Source organism: Hylobates moloch, unplaced genomic scaffold (assembly GCF_009828535.3).
Source record: "Hylobates moloch isolate HMO894 unplaced genomic scaffold, HMol_V3 SCAFFOLD_23, whole genome shotgun sequence".
In the NCBI taxonomy this organism is placed as follows: Eukaryota; Metazoa; Chordata; class Mammalia; order Primates; family Hylobatidae; genus Hylobates; species Hylobates moloch.
Window position 1 is genome coordinate 1,709,765 of NW_026652298.1, and position 8,369 is coordinate 1,718,133.

Below are 8,369 nucleotides of genomic sequence, written 5' to 3' on the forward strand. Positions count from 1 at the left end.
TTGGTAGGATAGCTGGATTAAACGTAACTTGCTGGAAGTGTCCAATTAGAGTAAAGTAAATGTAGTGTAAAAGTTCTAGCAGCAAGTTACAGATTTGGTAATTGTACCCTTACCCAACTTTGGTAGAAATTGGATTGGCATTTGTTACAACACATCATATTAGTTGTTCATATTCCTGCTTCCTCTCCAACATCCACTCATTAATTCCCAAGGCATCATGGACTTGAATTGTGCCAGGCACAGTGCTGATGCTGAGTGTCACAGTGCAAAATTGGCCAGGTATAGTCCCTCTGTCATGGAATTTATGGTTTTATAAAGTCTTTCAAGGCAGAAAATAGGTCTTATTTAATTGTATTCAAATAAACACAATAGACCCTTAACAAATATTTATGAATCTTGATAGAAATTTTGTAGGGTATATATGTCACATTTTCCAAATTTTGGATGCTGTTGGAGATATACTCAATATATTGAATAAGGGATTATAGATCTAAAAGATTTTTCAATCTCGATTTTTCAATCTGGAATTGCCGTGAATAAGACTGAATTTGTAGAGATGTGATTTAAGAAACACTCAACGTAGACATGGCCCTGAGTGGGGCCTAGCCTGCAGCCAAGGGGAACCCTAGGCCGCCTGGCATGGTTGGTGAGTGCCAGGGCTGGGCTAAGAAACCAAGAAACACCAGTATTTAAGAGATGATGGCATCTGAAACCCACAATGTTAAAAAGCAGAACTTTTGAAATAATATTCAGGATCATTTAATTGATGGACCTAGGAAAAGGAATTTCTAATTTCATTAATAAGAACAAGAAGGAAGTTAAGAAATCTCAACAGTTAGCTGCTTATATAAATAGAACAGTTGGACAAACTGTGAAAAGTCCAGATAAAACTATGTAAGGTAATCTGGCCAGGCGCAGTGGCTCATCACGCCTGTAATCCCAGCACTTTGGGAGGCCAAGGCAGGTGGATCACGAGGTCAGGAGATCAAGACCATCCTGGCTAACACGGTGAAACCCCGTCTCTACTAAAAATACAAAAATTATTTATTTGTATTATTTGTTGTATTATTTGTATTAAAAATACAAAAATACTAAAAAAATTAGCCAGATGTGGTGGCTGGCATCTGTAGTCAGCCAGGGAGGCTGAGGCAGGAGATTGGCGTGAACCCAGGAGGCAGAGCTTGCAGCGAGCCGAGATCGCACCACTGTACTCCAGTCTGGACACAGAGTGAGACTCTATCTCAAAACAAAAAATAAACAAAAAACTATGTAAGGTAATCTTTCATAGAAAGTTAGTTCATTGGCTGGGCGCAGTGGCTTACGCTTGTAATCCCAGCACTTTGGGAGGCCGAGGCGGGTGGATCATGAGGTCAGCAGATCGAGACCACGGTGAAACCCCGTCTCTAATAAAAATACAAAAAAATTAGCCGGGCGTGGTGGCGGGTGCCTGTACTCCCAGCTACTCGGGAGGCTGAGACAGGAGAATGGCGTGAACCCGGGAGGCGGAGCTTGCAGTGAGCCGAGATTGCGCCACTGCACTCCAGCCTGGGCGACAGAGCGAGACTCCGTCTCAAAAAAAAAAAAAGAATGTTCATTATCCCTTTCCAAACCTCTGTTATAGGAAAAACAAAAAAACACAGTCCCCTAGAAGTGGGGCTGTGACATGGCAAATAAAGAAAATGAACTGGTTTGTGCAGGCTACCTGCCTGAAAAATTATGCCAGAGTAGTCAAATATATTTGCTTAACCCCAGTGATTCCAATTTTTCACAGATATAAAGCCCATCATCACAATACAGTCAGTATTTTTCTCAAGTTTCTCAGGATCATGAAACAAATGGCCGAAGTTTTGCTCAGCAGGAATTTGAAATTGAATGTATCTTTAACTTTCTGGAGAAAGAAGTATATGTGAATTTGCAGCTTGTTTGGTGAGAACAGAAGATCTTGGCATTGAGGTAGATTGCCTTCCTGTGCTCACCAGTAGTTTACAGGGAGAAAAACAATATATCTTACTTGAAGCCTGGGTAGGCTCGTTGCCTCTAGTAAACTCACTATGTAAAAGCAAATTTGAAAAATACCTAACAGTTGGTTTAAACTGGCTTCAAGCAATCATTAAAAGGTGGTGGTCAGAACTGTTGTCCAAAACAGAAATTATAAATAACGGAAACATTCAGATTTTAAAACAACAGTTAAATGGATTGTGGGAACAGGAAAACCATCTTACTTTGGTTCCAGCATATACTGGTAATATAGCTAAGGAAGTAGATGCTTCTTTATTACCAGTGAGAGATTTAATCTACTAAAGAGCATTTGTTTATTCAAAACATCCCTGGACTATATAACTTCAAGAAAAAAAAAGTTTTCTTCTGAGAGCTCTGAACTGTGGAAGAAATTAAAACCATTTTTTCTTTTAAAAAGCCACATAATAAAGCCACTAATGAAACCATAACAATCTACTTCACAGAGAAGTGAAAAAATACCCAAAAGAAGCAGCTTCAACTTTAAGGAGATGAAAGTACACTATGGAAAATGTTGGCCTTGCTGCATTTGGGATTTATATAGTTATTTGCTAACATTGTTTAAGAACTACTGGAGCTTAATACAATCCTGCATAAAAATATAATTTCTATTGTGTGAAAAACTAAGAGAGGACATATGGCTAGGAACCCTAAAGAGCAATCATCAGTAACTTTTTGAAGACTGTGTTTTATTGAAAAAACAAATACATGTGACTATCTTTTTGTATTTAAAAAATGAAAGTTTAAAACATAATGGCAAAAATCAATCTTAAATATTTTTGTCCATACTGAGATACTGTGCATGTGAAATGCCTATGATACCAGTATCTGTTTTAAAAAATTAAAACCAACTATGCTTCTGGCATGATAAAATCATTAACTTAAATCAGGGGTTTATATTCATGTGGAGTGTTGTTGAAACATACTCCATACCATTTTTTTTTTTTTTTTTTTTGGATGGGGTCTCGCTCTGTCCCCCCGGCTGGGGGGCAGTGGCGCAATCTCGGCTCACTGCAAGCTCCGCCTCCCGGGTTCACGCCATTCTCCTGCCTCAGCCTCTCCGAGTAGCTGGGACTACAGGCGCCCGCCACCACGCCCGGCTAATTTTTTGTATTTTTAGTAGAGACGGGGTTTCACCGTGGTCTCGATCTCCTGACCTCGTGATCCGCCCGCCTCGGCCTCCCCAAGTGCTGGGATTACAAGCTTGAGCCACCGCGCCCGGCCTCCATACCATTTTTAAAACTTAAAAATATCTGACCTTTTTGCTAGAATCATCATATCTGTGTGCTCTCCCTCTCATAAGCGGTTTGAGTGTGTGGCCGCTGAACAGATGAGACACACCACTGTTGTACATCCTGTGAGGCGGATCAGGGAACTCTCCCATTTCATTAATACCTTTGTGCATCAGGTATGGGTTCTTAAAGCAACATAATTCCTGGAGGGGTTAGTGCATAATTCAGTTTAATTTAACTTTACATGTTCCAATAAGTAAAGTTCTTTAAAAGTATGAGACTACCTGTTTCCTGTTGCTGGAAGAATTATGAGAGAAGGTGTATCTCTGAATTCTTCAAAATGTGAGTTTTTCATAATGACGGTCTTAGAAAGGTTATTTCTTTCACACACTGCACTTTAAGTTTGGAGTTTGATGAGACTCTCAAAGTATGGAAGGAGTTGTATTCTGTACATTTGAAATTAAGATGTCATTAGTCAATCCATCTATGTATAGGTTGCTTGATATTTGAATTTCTGATGGTATAGATTTTAAAAAAATCTTTATCGTAATATGGTTTAAGTATCAATATATTTTATGTATCACCTATGATTATAAATTAGCATTTAGAAAAAATCTAGCAGCCAAGAATTTCTTAAACTAATATTAAGTAAAATGACATTGTTTATATCTTTTTTTTTTTTTTGAGATGGAGTCTCACTCTGTTGCCCAGGCTGGAGTCCAGTGGCACATTCTCAGCTCACTGCAACCTCCACCTCCCAGGTTCAAGTGATTCTCCTGCCTCAGCCTCCTGAGTAGCTGGGATTACAGGCATGTGCCCCCACACTCGGCTATTTTTGTATTTTCAGTAGAGTCGGGGTTTCAACATGTTGGTCAGGCTGGCCTCGAACTCCTGACCTCGTGATTTGCCCGGCTTGGCCTCCCAAAGTGCTGGGATTATAGGAATGGGCCACCACGCCTGGCTTCATTTATGTCTTTTAAAACTTTGAGACAATCCTTTAAAACCTTGTTAACACCAATATTAAAGAAAAATACTAATAAGTAATATCCTAAATGAATTTGAAGACATAAGCTGGTCCCTAATCACTACCTAAATGTAAGGCCAATATATGAGCCTTAAAAATCACTTTACATAAAAACTAACCTTAAACCACTCACAACCAAAGCGTACGCCTAAAGACTACTTAATTTCAGTAGTTTCCGTCAATACACTTTCTCTAAACTACCTTGTGTTTTTTGCTTTCTGCTGCTATTTTTTTGTTTTGTTTGACTTTTTTTTTTTTTTTTCTCTCTTCCTCCTGAGAGAAGGATAGCATGGTGGGAGAGCTGGAAATTCTCTGGGTTACAGGATAAATCCCTCTTGGCTGCATGCGACTGCCTCATTGAGCAGCTGGGAATACTGTAAAGCAATGCTCAGCACTCACTCTTACAGTCTTTTATGTAATATAATATATATTTTTAAAATTGATTGTAATTTTTTTAGCACTTTGGGGGCTGCTGGTGGTCTCTTTTTCAGGCTAAATAGACCAACTGCTGCTGCTAAAAGAGTTTATTCGACCACCCACACTCGGAAGCACAACCTCCTTCTCCCCGTGTTTCCCTGAAGTAGCAGTCAGCAAGGCCTGTGCAGTAATGACTGTGAGCAGCCTTCAGGCTCAGAAAAATGTCACAGCTTGATCCCTAGAGCCTCCAGTGCCCCCATTCAATCAGTGCTCAACTGCATGACGCACCCTGGAACTTAAAATGAAAGCCCTGGATTCATGGCCAAAAATACAAACTCCCTACTGGCTCTTCCTGTGGGAGTTATTGAAGTTCTTGGTTAGCTCACCAACAGTTACCTACACTCTCCTTCTGTCCCAGATAGCAAGGAAAAAAAGGCACAACTGTAACATTTTCTGCACAAAGACCTCAGCTGGGATGCAGAAGGACTTAACAACAGCAGGCATATGCATTTTAAAACAACATTTTGAGAGATAAAGTCAAGTGATAAAATATAGTGAACTTATAATTACCACTGCTATTGGAGGCAAGCAAAGAAGGTGAGAGGCCAAAACAGGCATATGCCAACTCATGAAATTTCATTTTATTTTCCTCTGAAACTACAGAATTTGAGTGTTGTGTGTATGTTTCCAATTATGGTAAGGGGTGATAATTTTCAGGCCCAGATAAATACAGAAGAATGGGAAAAGCAACAATAAATTAAAATTGTGCTATAAATATTTCTATACCACTCTGCAGCAAGAGGCACATGCGCTTGCTCCAGGAGTATTACATACAAAATATTGGGTGGCCTATGAGCAATTGCTTGAGAGATGCCTGATAGAAGATGGATCAGGAGCTTTTGGGCACAGGAAGATAGTGTAATAACTACTTGTAGAAATTTACATCAATAATAATAAAATTTTGATGATTACACAACCTTATTATCCCTGGCACCCCAGGAACTTCTTATATTTTGAGTTTGTTTTCCCAAGAGTCTCATTTTCTAAACTTTCAAACTTTGTTGTTACTTTGGTAGAAGTAAGAGTTCAGAAAGAATTAAACCATTTCTATTACTTGCTACCATATTTTGAAATGATTTTCTCCATAGCACAAAAGAGCAAATTTAATACATGTGACATATAAGCAGAGATATATCTTTTAGCATACATACCAAATCTTGGCTCACAAATATTTTAGTTGATAATTTAAATTTATCTTAGACCTCAAAGACCAATACCTGTTCATTATTCCATAAATTATAAGATTCAATTATGCAAGCACACTGAAGGTCTTATTTATTTATTTATTTATTTATTAATTTTTTGAGACGGAGTCTCCCTCTGTTGCCCAGGCTAGAGTGCAGTGGTATGATCTCGGCTCACTGCAAGCGCCACCTCCCAGGTTCAGGCCATGCTCCTGCCTCAGCCTCCTGGGTAGCTGGGAACACACGCCTGGCTGATTTTTCGTATTTTTAATAGAAACGGGGTTTCCCCGTGTTAGCCAGGATCGTCTCGATCTCCTGACCTCGTGATCCACCCACCTCAGCCTCCCAACATGCTGGGATTACAGGCCTGAGCCACTGCACCGGGCCAGGTCTTATTAATTTAAAATCAGATTCACACCTGTTTTTGCATATGAAACTTTGTGCAGTAATTTGAGTCCATAATAACTGACTTTATGTTACCTTTATAAATTTATAAATGACTATTTCTTTGTGAAATATGGCTTATTTCTTGATTAGGGAGACTAACAAAAGTTCAGCGAATCTGAAGATCCTACTGATAGGTGGTGTGTCCATCATTTCTGAGGAAACCGGCATGCTGAGAAGTAAAACATGTCCCCAAGCTAAAGAATCTTTATTCAAATAGCTGAGCAGAGATGGACATGTTAATGAACCACTTTTCTCAAAATTTTATTCAAAAAAGTATACATTTTTGGCCAGGCATGGTGGCTCACGCCTGTAATCCCAGCACTTTGGGAGGCCGAGCCGGGCGGATCACCAGGTCAGGAAATCAAGACCATCCTGGCTAACATGGTGAAACCCCGTCTCTACTAAAAATACAAAAAAAATTAGCCGGGCGTGGTGGCGCGCGCCTATAATCCCAGCTACTCGGGCGGCTGAGGCAGGAGAATGGCGTGAACCTGGGAGGTGGAGCTTGCTGTGAGCCGAGATCGCGCCACTGCACTCCAGCCTGGGTGACAGAGCGAGACAAAAAAAAAAAAAAAAAAAAAAAAACCATACATTTTTAAAAGCAAATAATATGATGAATCATATTGATTTATGTAAAAATATAGCATTTTGGCCAGGCACGGTGGCTCATGCCTGTAATCCCAGCACTTTGGGAGGCCAAGGCGGGCAGATCACAAGCTCAGGAGATTGAGACAATCCTGGCTAACATGGTGAAACCCTGTCTTTACCAAAAACACAAAAAATTAGCTGGGCGTGGTGGCATGCACCTGTAGTCCCAGCAATTCAGCAGGCTGAGGCAGGAGAATCGCTTGAACCCGGGAGGTGGAGGTTGCAGTGAGCCGAGATGGTACCACTGCACTCCAGCCTGGGTGACGGAGTGAGACTCCATCTAAAAAAAAATGCTATATGTATATATAGCATTTTATTAGGTAGAAAATAAAAGTTGTTTCTTTTGACTCTATTAACCTTATTTAGGTGGGAGTGAAAAATTCTCTCATTAGAAAAATGAGTCAGTTATAAAACTGACAAAATGGTATAAGGAGAAATTAGAGAAGCAGAAGGTGGTAATTGATTTTTAATGAGGCTTTGTAGTATGAGATTTGATGTAGCTTTTATTTTAATTATTTCTTCCTCTTATTCATGCCATAAAAGATTGTGTATTCAAAAACAATAAGGGGCAGCAGCATGAGAATTGTTTTGTGAAGAATAATTGCGTGATCTTCTAACAAAATTTTGCAAAACATTGCTAACTCTTCTCCCAGAGTTTTGAGAAGAGAGTGATATATTTGTGATGCAGGACTATGAAAGATGATAAAAGTAATAAAATGCCACCTGCATTGTATGAATGTTTTCTGTGAGAATCTAAGTTTGCACATATCATCATCATAATCATCATAAATTTATTTATCAAATACTTACCATGAGACAGATGTTTTTCTTTAACCAGAATCTTATTTAGTTTTCTTTATAGAGCAAATATATCAATTTAGATCTTACATGAATTCTTAGATCCTTAGATCTTACATACAGTATATTAACAATGTCTAGAAGACCAACTTGTGGTGAAAAAAAAAAGGTCAGAATATAGTATTTATTCCTATATACAATATAAAGCAACATTTATTTTCTGTTTTTTTTTTAATATAAATATAATTAGTTCCATGTCATGCATACTTTGGGTAACAGAAGTAGCTTCCTTGTTACTTAACATCAAGTTATAGCAGCCACATTATAAGCATATCATCTCTGCATCAAGCATATGAAAGTATATACCCTGGGAAGTGAAACCCTCTGGGACCCATTGGTCATAACCATTCTAGGATCTCAGCTGAAAAGTTAAGAAAAAAGATAAATCCCAACTGAATTCTGATGCAGACAGTGCAGAGCAGAAAGGTTCTTGGAGTGGCTTTTGTTTTGGGCTTCCGTGGTAGGCAGAATGATGGCTCCCCA

General features: G+C 39.1%; 1 pseudogene; it reads left to right on the top strand.

Moving 5' to 3' along the window:
• Positions 1–699: 699 nt before the first annotated feature.
• Positions 700–2,301, top strand: LOC116462697 (KATNB1-like protein 1; annotated as a pseudogene).
• The last annotated feature ends 6,068 nt before the right edge of the window (positions 2,302–8,369 follow it).